This window comes from Dasypus novemcinctus, chromosome 14 (genome assembly GCF_030445035.2).
Source record: "Dasypus novemcinctus isolate mDasNov1 chromosome 14, mDasNov1.1.hap2, whole genome shotgun sequence".
In the NCBI taxonomy this organism is placed as follows: domain Eukaryota; kingdom Metazoa; phylum Chordata; class Mammalia; order Cingulata; family Dasypodidae; genus Dasypus; species Dasypus novemcinctus.
In genome coordinates, this window is record NC_080686.1 from 45044879 (window position 1) to 45061685 (window position 16807).

Sequence of the window (16807 nt, forward strand, 5' to 3'; positions counted from 1 at the left end):
GAAAATTACCTAAGGAAGAGAGAGATTGTTATAAATTGTATTGATTTCAGTGTTTTGAGAAACAAATTTTCTGTGATGAATGTGGCAATAGGTGGTTATTGAACATAAAGAGGAGGATAAATATTTGGTTTAACATCACCAATCCCTTAAGTCTTTTCTTCTAGCTGCTACATCTCAGAAAATGTCCAGTTACTCCACCAATCTCTTAAATGGTCATGCTTCCCAAGGAAAGCTCCTCATTTTATAAATTCTTGTTTCTGAATACCATATGTTTGGTGACAAAGATTCCAAAACTGTAATTTCTTTATCCATCTAAATCCAATTTGTCTCCTATGATTTCACTCAAAGAATGACTTTACCATCCACTCAGGGTTTTATATCAACAAAATAGATGATATAGTAGATTCAGTTTTATTCTTCACTCACAACACCCAATAAGCCAATAATTTGATAAATTTATTTAAAAATATTATTGTATGTATTAGTCAAAGTCCAGATAGAAGACAGAAATGAATATGAAACATTTAATTTAGTGTTATTGACTAATAACATGAGATCAACTACTAAGAGGTAAAGCGAATTCTAAAGGATACAGGGATAGGAGATATAGTGAAGAGCCACTTCCTTTAGTGCTGAGGTAGAGTACTGTAGCAATTTGAGATTATTTATGAATTCCAAAGAGAAGAAAATTGATTATGTTTATAAACTGGACTGTTCCTCTGAATGTGATACCCTTTGATTGTATTGGGTTCTGCTGAGATGTCTTTGATTAAATTATGTTAGGATTGGAACTTTGATTTGACCATGTCTTTGGGGTGTGCAAAGTTGAGTCCCCCCCCTCTTGGTGGGGATAAAACAGACTCTCACACAGAAGTAGACACACAGAGAAGGAGCACACAGAAAAAGACATGGCAGAGGGGAAAACTTGGTTTTGATACTGGAGCCCCAGGGAAAGATTCAAGCCATTTACCTGATAGTTTACTGCTGGCCTTGTGGATAGAGAAGTGCAGACGAGCCTGGAAAGAGATGAACCCCAGGAAAAGAAGCAAGCCTTATGTCAGCCTACAGTTGAGAGCTAAAGGAGCTGCCTTAAGAGAAAAGAGGAACCCTCTCAGACATTGCCAATCATCTTGTTTCAACATATGGCAACAGACTTAGGGTGAGGAAGTACCTCTTATGGTACCTTGAGTTGGACTCTTTAAGACCCTATAACTGTAAATTTCTACCCTAAATAAATACTCTTTATAAAAGCCAACAAATTTCTGGTACATTGCATTGGCACCCCTTTGACTAACTAATTCAAGTACCAAAGGAAGAAACAAACTCAGAAAGTCTCCCTTCACCCAAAGGTTGAGATTCGGACCTTCCTGGGGGTGGATGTGATTGTGGCCCCACTGGATGGTAGAGAATTGAGTGAGGGTCCACTGGTCAGGGCTGGCAAGCAGGAAACTCCTGCTAGGATGTTGGAAAGATGCTTGGGGAAGTCACTCACTGGAACACCAGAACATCTTTCTGAGATGTGTCACTCTGCGATGGAGCCAAGAATTTCTAGGAAACTGCCTACTGGAGACCTGTTAAGACTTGCTGGCAAGCCACCTGCTGGGATGCTGGAGAAACTCACTGGGACCAACACACTTCCAATCCAGAAAACCTGTAAAACTCACGGAATCCCTGCATACCAATGCTAGCTGTGCACCATGGGAATAGGAACAAAAGCACAACAGAAGTAGAAGAGAAGCCCATTTCTCTTGCAGCGTCCTGAGCCTTTTGCTTATAATGCTTATCATTGTGACAGCTGGCAAAGTATCAATGCTTGCAGAGTTCAGATTAAATATCACAAAGCAAGACAAAGGAGGACAGATTTGTTACTGAGAAGCAAAAGTTGGTAAGAGTCATAGTCTACTCCTTTGGCTATAGCAATAAAACAACTGTGTTTTTACCTAAGTTTCAACTATGGTTAGTACAAGTGAAATTGTCCCTCTTTCTCCCACATAAACAGAGTCCCAAAAGTAATTTTATCCATTGCTAGATTTATTAATTGCTGTTCAGATTCTGTTAGAGACTTATTGACTAGTGTTACCTAAAGATTAAATCTTAATATTAAGCTCTGACAACCTTATAAATTAATAACAAAAAGGACAGAGAAGAAGAAAATGACTAGCATATACTAGTAATATGTATAAATGAGCAAAGAGAAAATAAAGCTACTACATGTCGCAATTCTATAACTGCTTAGAATTCTTTAAATGTTCTGTAATTGGCCTATGAATACCTTCTTTCACTAAACTATATTTTCCTTGCCCTCAGGAAGAACTCCAACTAGTCAGAGTATTTTTACCTGGTAAAGTCACTAGTCCTTATATTTTCGGGTTGCTGAAATTTTCTCTTAAATAATAAGAAGCATCTATCCATGCTAAGATCAAGAGGTCGGGATCACTGCATTACCTAGGGGTGAATCTGTTTACTTGACCTATCCAGCTTCTAGAGGTGGCCTGTGTTCCTTGGCTAATGCCCCATTTCTTCATCAAAGTCAGTCATGGCAGATTTAAACCTTTTCCCATTCTCACCTCTTTTTCTCTGAATACACTTGTAGAAGAGACTCTTTTTTTTCAAAGGAATCTTTTGATTAGGTTGGACTCACCTGGATAACCCAGGATAATCTCCCCCACTCAATTTCGATAATCCTAATCACACCCATAAATTCTCTTTTTAAAAAAATTTTCCCTTTATTTTTAAAGGAACTTTAGATCACATAAATGTTACATCAAAATTATAGGGTCCTCTCACACACCCCACCCCTACTCTTGCAGCTCCCCCCCAACATCTTTCATTACTGTGGCACATTGTTACAATTGATGAACACATATTGAAGCATGCTACTAAGCATGGTTTACAGTTTACATTATGTTTTATGCTTTGCACTGCACAATTTTATAGGTTTTGGCAAGATGTATAATAACCTATATCCATCATTGTAATGTCATGCAGAACAATTCCAATGTCTCAAAATGCCCCCATGTTACATCTATTCTTCTCTCTCCTTCCCCTCAGAACCTCTGGTGACCACTGTCTTTATATTAATGTTACAAGTTCTTCCATTACTGTAATAATAATGTCTACTTTAGCTCTTAGTTTTATCCACCTCCCCCCCTAATGTCTGTTCATTTCTCTATCTTGAGGATTTGGGAATGGTTGTGCCTACTCTGCTTCTAATCGAGAGAGGCCTCAGATCACGTGGGGCAGATGGATGGAAGTGTCTTGCTTGCAACTGAAGATACTCTCTGCTTCTTGGGTTGGGTGTTGTTCACCATAATCCTTTACTTAGTTGTCCTGGATGAGTCTGATGAACTGGAAAGTAGGTGTTGGCTGCAGCTCTGCTGAGATTCAGAGCTCACCAGGTGTATGAACAACTAGAAGATTAAATCTCTGGATGATTAAATTTCTGGGACATATATTTAATGGCTATAGTGCTAATTATAACTTCAAATAAGTGGGGCAGAAGAACCATGTGTAGGAAAATTTTAAATGAATCTAACTCTGATAGCACTGGGGAAGATGGGTTATCATATATTTCAAGGTAAGGTCCACTGATGGGGTGCCAACTTCCTGGGGTTGTCTGCCCTGTTTATAGTGCCCAGGTGTCTCTAGATGCCCTGGTAAATTCTCTTATTTGAGATATTTACAGGTACTGATTTTTAGGGCATTGACATTTTTGAGGGACAATTTTTCTGCCTATCCCAAGAATCCAAATTAATACAAGAAAAGCATATATAGGGATCAGCAAGTTAGTGAACGCAAAGTATCATAAAGGAACAAAATTGGAAAAGGGCCCCTTCCAAGGTTGAGATTCAGATGTCATCAAAATATTGTGACTATAAAGAAGATGGGCAAAACTAGTCCAAATCTTGAGCTTTTCTCTGTCTAGTGGGGAAAGATGGAAAATAAACGTATAAATGATTAAATGCACTTAGATGATATTACATGCTCTGAAAAAAATACAATGGGATGATGTAATAAAACATCATTTGGAGAAGTAACTAACTTATTTAGATACTTTGGTCAAGAACAGTTCTCCAAAGAAAAGACACATTAACATATACTTCATGGCATGAAGGGGCAAGCCTGCAAAGATCTGTAGGCAGAGATGGGCAAAGCCCACCTCAAACCCCTGCCCAAGGTAGGAGCAAATATAGCACCTGTGAGAAGCACTAAGACAGGCAATAGGGCTGGACCCTGAGGGGAAGATTGTAGGATATTAAGTTGGAGTGGTAGACAAGTGTCAGATACCACGGGGCTGTATAACCCAGGAGACAATGATTGAAGTTTTGAGTTTTCATCTAAGTAGGATGAGAAGCAATTAAAAGATTTTGGCAAGGTAGCAACCTGAACTGATTTATATTTTGAAAGATCACTCTTGCTACTTTATAGAAAATAGAATGTGGCTTATTGATTCATCTGTCTGCCCTTTGAAATATAAGTTATTAGAGGGCAATGACTGGGCCATTATTTTCTTCATCTTGGGCACCTGGCAATATTTGAAACTTCACAGGTGTTTTTTAAAAGGCTTTTAAATAAATGGATCAATGGAATAAAAGCAATGAATTCATAATCATTAAATGAGTAAGTGAATGTAGATAATAAGTAAATGAAATAGAAACTGCTTCTTAATAAACACTTGTCAAGAGCTGAATGAAAGAGATGCCAAGTGATAGCAAAACTTTGCAAAGGATCCTTCTGAGCAGGACCAATCTTCCTTGGTAATTACAAGAACAGGGAGAGAAATTCAATCAGTTGTTTGCCTGGACCCTGAGCACCTGCTTGAAGTATAAAAACAATGATCACCTATTTGCTTTTTCCCAATTTTGTGTTTCCTCCCAAGCATCAATGCTGGTCAAGATTATGTTAAACAAAGTGGATGTATTATTCTATAACGGAGAGTTCAACACTGGCTTTGACCAAAGATAAGCCAGTAAGTGTTAGAAAGAAATCTTGTGGAAGAAAATAAGGCTCACCCGATTGTGGAGAAGAAAAGAATTTATTCTCAATCTTGCAAGAAGGGGCACACAACCAGAAAACGTGGCTGGCGTGCTGAACGAAGAAAAATGACACAATTTATACCCCTAAGCCGAGCACGCAAGCCCTTCCTCTGTTTCTCCATAGATTGGATACTTCAGAAGTTACAGCCTATCCGAGATCTAACCTTCCCGTGCAAAAGTTTGTGATTAATGGCTTCCCCCATCACATTCTAACCATTTTAGTTTTTACCTGCTCCCCTTTGCCAAATAAGGAATGGAATTTAGTGCTGAATTGGTATTGACTTAGCTCTTTCTTGGGCATCTTTTTTACTGCCTATAGGACTGGCTTAAGCTGGTTTCTTTTGTTGCTGTTTAACCTGGGAGTGGGAGACTGAGGCAGTAGGCTGCCAGGTTACATTAATCAATATTTTCTTCCTTTATGTGAAAACTAAACTAATCTTCATTTCTTACAGTAAGCAACTGCATAGCACCACCCGAATATTTTCGTCTAGAGAGCAGGTTTAAGTTAGATTATCTAAACATAAGTCATATGCTTTGTTCTATATCACCTTCTTCCTTTTCTGTAGCATAAATTCTTTCCAAATCTTCTCTCAAAGTAGAATTGTCTAGAACATGTACCGTTCCTCACCTAATTGCACCTAATAATTTTCCCCTAATTTACATTTTATTAAAGCAGCCAGTATGGGTCAAACTGATAGGATAGTCAGGAGTGAAATATGAGTAAAGTGCCTTTGATATAGCCAAGAGGTTTTATCCCATTACTTTGATATTGGCTTTTTTTATTCTTAGAATTGAGAAAAAGAAACTGATCTTCAATTTCTGCCTGTTTCCTCCCCTTTTTAATATTCTCTCTTTCTCTTCATTTCTTCTATCAATTCTGATATTATATCTTATTTATTCTGTCTTTCCTGAATTAACTAATTCAATTCCTAATTCTACTAGGAAATCTTGAAATTTTCCTCCTCCCCAAAAATGATTCCCCTCTCATCAATATGCTCCCCTGATACAATCATCGTGGTCACAAATGCCTTTTCCTAACATTGCTCTGTAAGGACTAGAAAAAAATAGGAATGGAGAGAGTAGGTTAAAAAATGGTCAATATAAAAATGATAGAAATATATGTGGTCAGGCACTCTTATATTTCAGCATGCTGCTGAAATTGCAGATTAGAACTCAGTCTGGATAGAGGAACAATGAGTGTAGCATTGAGGATGAAGGATATGAAAATAAGAAAGAAATGCAGGACTAGAAGTCATATTGAGTGTAAACATAGATTTTAAGGAAGGCTGAACCAAAGGAGTTGAAATAGAAAAGTTGTCAGGGAGGGGAATGTTAAATTTAAAGTCTTGATATGAGGATAGTTAGAATGATGATGAGATCTAACATGTGACATACTGTGTAATAGCTAAAGCAGAGTAGAAATGGAGGTATGAGACAATGTAGTGTAGGCAATTATGAATGTGTGAGATTGGGTGATTATTCTTTTATTCTAAGACTCTTTAATGGAATTTTGGAACTGCTGAGACATATAGATGCCTGTTACCTACATATGGTTTGATCTTGTCTTATACATTTAATGTCTTTATACATCAGCTTCTCATTTATGAACTATAAAATATTGATTTAAATAATTTTTAATAGTAGAAGAATTTTAAAATATATGGGTTATAAGCATTTAAAATGCTCTTCCTCCATCCCTTTGCCTTTCTTCTCCCCTAATTATAAAATGAAACTTTGTTTACTAATACAGAGATGTTAGGTAATAGTGTCCCATCTGAAACCATGGACTGTCTACCCTGTTGTTCACATTATTTTTTATGTTCTTTATTAGATTCAAAATTTTTTCTCCATAGAAATCTTATGCATTCTTGGCTGAAATAATTCCTAGGTCTTTTATGTGGTTTTGTGACTATTACAAATGGTACTATTTTATTATTTTCACTTTTTTATATTTTTGTATTGTTTAGTGTTGATATAGACAAATCTTATTTTTTGGAAGTTTGGTGTTTCCATGTTTTGAAAATATATAAATTCAGTAACGCATAGAGAGAAAAAGACCTATAGTTTAGGTGAGTCACTTTACATCACTGTGTCTTTGTTCCTTCATGTTTCTATCTCATAGGGCTGTAGTGATAAATCTATGAATTCTACATAGTAAATTTTTAGAACTATAACTGGCAATTAGTGGTCATGGAATAAAGTTTAGCTATTATTGTTATTACTTCAGTATTATTGTGCGATATTAATGACTTAGGCAGAAATAAATCTTATTTCCATAGAAGAAACTCAATGTCACAAAAGATAAAATTTTGAAAAGTTGTGTTTAAAGGAGAACAAGTCACTGCATGTTCATCATGGTTGGTAAATCACACTCTTGAGAACTGATGCATTATTTCAAGTGTTGACCTAACCTGGAAATATGGTCCTCCATTACACATTTATTTCTGTAATTATACTGAGTTGTATAAATTAAGGTAGTTAAAATTCTCTTTTTTTTCCCCCACTGGAAGGAAATGGTTAAAGAAGATTGAGATCTACCATTATGTAAAGAAGCCACAATGGCTTGTAAATGAGACAAATTCATTTTGTTTTGCAAAGTTAATCATTAGCTTAAAATTCTCCATCCAAGCTCTTACTTGACCTAATTTACTATTAGTTTACTAATTTTGAAGGCAGATTGATGGTTTATAAACAAAATTAAGCCAACATATACCATTTATCATTGACAAGGCAGTAAGATGTTTTTCTTCTTCAAAGACAGTCTTTTCATGATAGCTTCCAGTTAGTGGCATTAGTTTGAAAACTTTAAAGAATCTATCAGATTCTAAAATACCTACTTACAAATATATTCAACTGTTAAAATGTTTTTAAACGTCTATGCATTTTTCCCCAAATAATTCCATGTAAGTGAGAACAGCACTCAAAACCCAGGGAAAATTAGATATGATGCAAAAAAGTGTCAAACAATTTGTGGTTAAAAATTTCCTTAGTCATATTTAAAGAAATTGCCTTGGTCTCTAAACATGTGAACATGAGTAAGATTAGAAGATTCTGGAAATATTTCTGCCCCTGAATACAGCGCAGAGTCTTCTTCTAAAGATTTAGAACATGCAGTAACTTCCGCATGATTGTGATCATTATCCACATTTCAGAACCTCTGTAATCTTGAAGACTTGTTCAGAAGTGTTGAGAAATAGGCTGGAAAGGCGGATGGAAGTGTAGGCAATACTGATAATGAGAAGGACTTGCATTTTTGCTCTGCATTTACAACATAGGAACTCAAATATTTGACATGATACAGTTATTCAAATAAAATCCATGTTGAATAATTTTTTATGGACAAGGAGGACACATACTTAGGAGAAAGCATACTTTAAACTCATGAAACATGAGTATCTAATCAGTTTACTAACCAAGATTGACCTGTATATTAAGATAAGAATGTCAGTGCGGTATGGCTGTCAAAGTAGATATCATACGCAGTTGAAGCTAAAGATCTGTTTATGGTGTGAATGCTTTGTCTATTCCAATATTAATATTTTTAACAAGTATGCTGGTGTTCTCTGACAGTGTTTTCCTTTTAAATGATAAGTATATACTCAGTCTTTGTCGTCATCTTTACCCAAAACGTAATATATTGAAATACTCAACTATAGTACCTAGCTATCACAGAAATATTCACATAATGGGACCTAAACACATACTTAGTTTAAATAGAATTGTGAGTGTTTAATAAGTATATTTATAAGGTGTGTATGAGTTTTAATGTTGCTTGATCAACTTATAATTAACAAGATATATGGCATGAAACTTTTCCATTTAAAGCTTAAAAGAGATTCTAAACATAATTGTCTCACTAGAATTTGACTAGAAAAACTGAACATATTTCCCAAGTGAAGAATAAAACATGACCACTAGGGAGAGTGAAACTAAATTTTATGAAGCAATAAAAATTCTTAGAGTAAAGCCAGGTAACTTCATATTTGCATATGAACTATGACCAGTGATTCACTCTGAAAAAATAGTAAAGGTAAATTTACAATTTAGCTCATGGTCTGCATAGCGTGATATAAGTGAATTGAGCAATATGCAATAAATTTCATGGACAGTTAAGTTTTAGTTTTGGTGGTATAAATCACAGGTGGGGTCCCATTACAGACAGATATATTGTTGGAATGATAAAAACAGTGAAGTTTAAAAGTCTTATCTTGCTTTTAAGTATCCGAGCTTCAGAAGAAAAAGAAACTCAGTGGGGGAGATAACGAGTGGTAAAAGGAACAGAAAAGAACTAATCCTAGCGCCAAAAATAAAAGGAAGAATCAAAGCTTAGTCACCTGTGTGACCTATCTGAACAATCCCAGGGTGAAATGAATCAATCCAACTTCCAATTTGTGGCCCAGCTGTAAGAATGGATCTAGAAAAATCAAAGAGGATCGGTCGGGGAAGGAGTGTGGGGAGAACCTGCTGGGTAGTTGTTTGATCAAGCCCAGCTCTGCTCTATCGGATGAGAAAAATCAAACAGTTTTATGTTGGTAGAACATTTATGGATTTTAATTCTGCCAGGATGCACATATTCATTTTGGCCAGGAGTGGAGCCAGACAGACCATGTCACCTAATACATCTAATCTGTATTAATCAAACATTCAACTCTATTCCTTTCAATGGTCTGAAGCACTGGGAATTTAAAATTCATAAATAAAGTTTAGCAAGTGAAAGAATATAATCGATATCACAAATATACTTGGTATTTTTGGAAACTCAGTTATATTTTCAAAGCCTAAATAAATGTGCATGAAAACATTTAATAGAGAAACAGACTAAAACTCTTTTTAATATTAGGTTTATTACAATTTACAATTCCCCTTGTTCTTTACTCTTCTTGGGAGAAACTAATAGTTCTGTACAAAATTTGCATGTCTATACATTTTTAAAATCCACTAAAAATGTACCTTTTAGTAAATTTACAAATAAACAATGAAACATTATTTCCCAGGCTGACAGGAGATAAATAGGTCAAGACAATTTTATGCATCATTCTCTGTCTTATTAAAGATTATAGTGAGGTGCTGTTAAGGAATTTCTTTTCATTATTTTCAGTAAGGTTTTTATCCAAAGACGCACATTCCTGAGAAAAACTTTCCTTTCAGACTTTACTCAAGAGGTATGGACTACTAAGTCTATAGAATGAATGTAAATCAGACGGTGAGACATTATTATATCAAATTATATTGTCATTTAAAATAAGGAGAAAGGGGGAAAAAAGGAATAGGAGTTATTTCCAAACAAAGGTTTGAGGCTAATCATGTATCTGAGGCAGGATAGTTGAGGAAAAGGGAAAACGAGCCTAACACCCAACAAAAAAACATGGCCGTGAAATACACGGCCATGGACCCTCACCTGGAAACCCCCTGAGGGAAAGACCACCACCAAGAAGCCTGCTGGAAGGACCCCGCGAGACCCCCGCCATGCCAACCCCGTTTGGAATGTGTTAGGAATGAGATCTCGTTCCAATTCCAAGGGAAAGCCCCAGATACGCTCAAGGTGCCACACCATTGGCCCCCTGGGGGACTAATAGCTGAGGGAGCCAATAAGAACGAACAGCAAGCGGCTGTGCCCGCTCTCCCACAGTAGGAAAGGGAGGAGTAAATAATAGCCTCATTGAAGGTGGCCCACAGCTCCAAACACTCTCAGCCTGGAGGAGGCCGCGTCATATCTTGGTGTGTAATCCTGTTCTCTTCTCCCATTTCTCAATAAACTACTGGTCTCACTAAACCATCATGTTCCTAAATTCTTTTATGTAACATAGCCAGGAATCTAAAGGAATCCGTCATCCCCCCACTTTCCCCTATTTCATATCCATAGCACAGGTTTGACGATTCAGGCTCTCTATGGGGCAATTATTCAAACATTTATCAGGGGGAACATTTATATGCACTGAAAGTGGAAATAGTTCTAATTTCCTTAGTTACAATTATCCATGCAAAGTGTGATCACGATTCAGAAAAATACTAAGCAATAAACTGCATTTGCGATTATAATTGTTGAATTTTTTTGTTGTTGTTAATTTGGTAGAAAAAAGAATACTAAAGATGGTGGTAATATCATCAGACCATTAAGAGCATTCATTTGTGAATAAATATATTGAATAGACAGACCTGCAATCAAACTCCAGCTTGGCCACTGTGTAGCTGCATAAGCTTGAGAAAGTTACTAAATTAATTAAGGTTCTGTTGCCTCATTACAGAATGAGGGTGAAAACTGTAAATGTAAAATGAAATATAATACCTGAGGCATACTTAGTATATGGAAATATTTAATTATTAATAATATTGTTATAAAATCATGGTCATTATTAATTGCAGCTATGTATAATAAATACATATACACACACATATATACTTCCATTAATTGAAGTATAGTTCACATTGTTAGATATCACAGAATAGCCACGCTTCCCCTTATCAACTATTTTAGGACAAGTAGTGATAACTAATATTGATGAGAAGAAAAATTTCTTTAGTTTAGTTTACTTGGACTTGTATTTACCAGATTTCGTGGCCAGTTGAAGCATTGGAGTGTATGTCAAAATATGGAAAGAGGTCTAGTTTTATTTAACTGATGAGTGCCATACTAAGTTGATGTGCTTCATTAGAAGAACTTTGTAAATTATTTGTAAGAACGGCAGTTTGCTCATGCATAAACTTAATGAACTAACCAACAAACACATTGATAAGATTATTAGTTAGATGCTTATTAAGAAAGAATTCTTTAGTGATGTTTCTAAAGGACCATCAGAAGACTTTTCTCTGGTGAAATTTTTCAAATTCTTTTCTCTCTTTTTCTCCACTTAACAGTGGCAAGTACTCCCATTCAAAAATTAAAGAAAATGTGATTAGCATGAACTATTTGTATATTAGTTCAAATACTTCAAAATATAATATTTCAAAAAGCATGATGGTAACAAGTACTAGCTTTAAAGTCTATTTCTATACTCAGAATTATGGTAACCTTGTTTAACATGACCTACCCGATGTGATTTCCCGAAAGAACAACAACTGATTTCATAAACTCATGAAGGTGGTAAGGAATTTGCAAAGGTGAATGCCATGGTATTAAAATTTTATTCAGAAGTTGAATATTAAACCTTTACTCTTATCTGGGCCAAGTTTGCACAATACAAAACTGAATAAGACATATTCTCTTCCTCCTTGTCAAGTAGTGAAGAGAGGCAGGGAATCAAAAATTATAATACAGGCCCTTCTCAAATCCTGGAAGACTTTTCTTGACATCATGTACATTGATTAAAGATTTGTTCATTGAAAGAAATTTCCCTGTAACAAATTAACATGAAAGAACTGGTTAAAACTTGAGATACTGTTCACCATAAGTACACTGAATCTCAAACCTCCTTTTACCACTGTGAAACACTAAGAAACCCAGACCCTGTCCTTTGAGGTTAGATTTCAACCTCGTAATTACTGCGAACCTAATATTACAAGTGACACTACCAATTGGAATTTACATGATTTGTGAAATAATTTTGTTATTCTGGGCTGAGCTTTCAGTTATAGAATAAATCCAGATGGTGGAGTTTATCAGTTTTTTTCTGGGTAAAAATTTCCTTCTAATCTAAACTTCAACTGGATCTTACAACTTTTGATATAGGCATCCATACCATAAATAAATTCCTGCTCTCTAATTTCCATTGTGATTTTTTTTCTGTGGCTCTTGGATAATTTAGAAAATTCCAAATGATACACCACCCTTAGGAACTTAGTCTATGTATGAATGTATATCCCTATCATCATCATCATTAATACGTTGAGGCACATCTCTTACTACCCTTTCATTTACCTGTAAATGTGTTTACCTGAAATTACCAGTAAATACATTAACTTTCATTAACCTAAGTGTTCCTTTCTAATCTATTCTCCTCCCTTTCTCACAAGTAACTACTATTCTGAATACTGGATTTATAGTTCCCTTGTTGAATTTGTTTATTACATATATTTATGCCTAAAAATGCACTTCTTCAGTTTGCTTGTGTTTGAGCTTTATAATAATTTTATATGCAGTTTGTGGTCTTCTGAAACTTACTTTTTTTACAAACATCATAATGTTTCCTAATTCATATATGTTACTGTGTATCGTAGTAGTTCACTTTTCCCCCCACAAATACTGATTTATTGATTGGTATAGGACTAAAGAAACATAGAATTTTTCTTAGCTTTTAAAATTGAATTCCAGCTTAATTCCATAGTCAGTATATTTAAATCCTTTATTATGTGTTGAGACTTACTTTATAGCCCAGTGTAGAGTAATTTGTTAATTGTTTAGAGTGTCCTTGAATGTATATTCTGTAATTTTTTGATGCAGTGTTCTCAAAATATAAAATAGACAAAATGTATTAATTGTGATGTTTAAATCTTTTGTGTGCGTATTGAATATTTAATGCTTGCTGTATTTTGTATCACTGCTGCATTGGAAAATCCCTGCTCTGATTATGAATTTGTCTATTTTTCTTACATTTTCTCAGATATTATATTTTGACATTAGTTACATTCAGATTTTAAATTGATCTATGTAAGTTGTGGATTGACTTTTATTATTAGGAGATGAATTTATTTGTGCTTCATAAGGCATCTTGCTCTAAACTGTTTTTATTTCTTTTTATTAATTATTTATTTTTCTTCTTTATTTTCTTTTAATGTTACATTCAAAACATAAGATCCCCTTATCCCCCCCATTCCCCCCCCCCCACACACACACATCAACAACCTCTTCCATCATTGTGGCACATCCACTGAACCTGGCGAATACATTCTGGAGCACCACTGCACCATATGGACAGTGGTCCACATTGTAGTCCACACTCTCCCCCAGTCTACCCAGTGTGCCACAGCAGGGCACACAATGTCCAGCATCCATCCCTGCAGCACCACCCAGGACAACTCCAAATCCTGAAAATGCCCCCACACCATATCTCTTCTTCCCTTTCCTGACTATCAGCAGCCACTACTACAATTTCTTCCCTTACTAATCACAATATTTCCCCAGCAGAACACCAGTAAGTTTACTCTAATCCACACTCTATTCCTCCATCCTGTGGACCCTGGGATGGTTATGTCCAGTCCCCCTCTACATCAAGAGAGGGCTTAGATTCCACATGGATGATGGATACAATTCTCCTGCTTGCAGCTGTAGGCACTCTTGACTCCCTGGTGTGGTGGTTGACCCTCTTCACCTCCCTGTCAGCTGACCAGGGTAAGTCCAACAAATTAGAGGGTAGGAACTGCAAGTCTACTGAGGCCCAGGGCCTGGCTGTTACATGGACAGTCTGGAGATTCAGGTCTCCTGAGTATTTACCAACCTAAACACCAACCACAGATCCAGTACAAGTAACAGAAGAGGCATGTGTAGAAAGGTCATAACTGAGTCTGACTCTATCACACTCAGGAACACAAACTCTAAAGTAGGGCCAACTGACATGACCCTGAACTCCAGAGCCATCTGCCATGACCATAGAAGCTGTGGGTCTCTGTAGCCCTCAGGAGAACTAGCACCTGGGTTTCCATCTACCTTGACAGTCTCTGGTACCCTGCTTAGGCATGCGTACGCGCGACCCCTTTGATGACCTCCCGACTTTTTTTTGGAAACTCATAGCCATATAAACTCACTTGTCCTTTCCATTTCTCCCTTTTATCCAAAGTCAAAAAGCAGTTTTTAACACCTGATATTACATGCATGCTGAGATATTCTGCCTGTCTGAGTTGACCCCTTTATTCAAGGTTTTTTTCTAGTTACATCATCAGCTGGTGCTTGGTAGTAATCCTTCAGTGCCCGGGAGGCTTATCCCCAGGATTCATGTCCCATGCTGGGGGGAATGCAATGCATCTACATGCTGAGTTTGGCTTAGAAAATGGCCACATTTGAGCAACATGGAGGTTCTCAGGAGGTAACTCTTAGGCATCCTGCAACTCTAGGCCTTGTTCATATTTCAGCACACAGGCTCATAATCAGAGCCATCAGAATCAAGGGCTCATCATTGGACCATCCATCTTTGTTGGTCTTTGCCTTTGCACTTGGGGGATTGTTGCTGTTGCATTTTGGAATGTGATAGAGATCCCCTGGCCAGGAACTCAGCACTCTCTCAGCTGTTCTTTCCAACTGAAACCACTATGAAAATATCCAAACATTTCTATGTACCCTCTATACATGACCTGGAGAAGTTCCTCCCAACCATGTGCCCCCCATAATATTTATATAGCTACATCAGCTTTCTTTTGGTTAGTGCTGCTTAGCACATCATTCTCATCATTTTACTTTCAATCATTCTAGATTTCAAAATTTAAAATGTGTCTTCTGTAAGTAGCATATATCTGGATTGTTATTTTTAATCAATCTCTTGCCTTTTAATTAGAAAATTTAGTATTTTACAATTAATGAAAATACTGATATATTTAGTTTATATCTATTATTTTTGGATCTTTTGAAATTTATTCCTGCTATTATAAATTTTTATTTCTCTCTTGACTTTAGCATTAATTATGTTTATGCAATTTATTCCTCTATATTATCTTTGTAGTCATGCATCCTTTCTATAATTTTTCCCTATTATGCAGGGAATACAGTAACAATTGTCCATTTCTTAAAGACTGATGGCTATTACTACTTTGCCATTTCACAATAAGTTCAAGGACATTTCAACACTTTATCTCTGTTTAACCTTCTCTTGTCTTATATATTTAATTACAAATTTTAATTCTAAAATTTTTAAAACACTTTAGGATATTATTGTTATTGCTTTAAAAGTAAACATTAATTTATATTTCCTCATATATTTACCCTTTCTCAATGGCTTTTCTCTTCTTCTTACATTGCCTTGCTTTCATTAGAGTCATTGCTTGAAGAACTCTATTATATCCTTTGGAGTACTGAAAAAGTCACGTAGGTTTTTTGCTTGTCTGTAAATGTCTTACTCATAGGTACAGAATTTTAGGTTGGGGACTATGCTCATATATTATATTGGAGCTATCATTTGTCTATTTGCTTCAATTGCTTTTGTTGAAGAGTCAGCTTTAAATCTTGATCCTTAAATATCTCAGTAATCTCTGCGTGCTTTAAATTTTTTCACTTTGCTGTGATTTTCAGGAGTTTATTATAATGCACATGGGGTGAGCTCTATTTGTCTTTATCCTGTTTTAGAGGAATTTTAACCATTATTTTATAAATATTCCTGCTGTCTCATTCTCTCTTTTTTTAACCTTCTGGAACAATTATATTATTTTTAAATCTTTATACTTACACCTATATCTATCTATCTATCTATCTATCTATCTATCTATCTATCTATCTATCTATCTATCTATCTGTCTGTCTATCTATCTATCTATTTATCTTCTACACATACATATATTATTATATAATTATACACATATATGTACATAATTATGCATACTTGCATATTTAATTATATAATATAATTTTGTAATTTTTTCTGAATCTTATAGTTTATATTTCTTTGTGAAAATTTACTCCACTGTCATATAATTTCTTGTCCATGTTAATCACAGTTATTTTTAAAGTTTGTATCTCATAACTCCATTATCTAGTTATCTTGTAGTTTTGTTTGTTTGGTCTGTTTTTTTAGTCATTCTTAGTTATTGATAATTTTTGGACTTCTTGATTGGTTGGTGATTTTTTATGCTTGACACTGTTCATAAAAATGCAGAAAATATTTAGGCTCTTCCTTCTGGAAGTCATTGAGGGG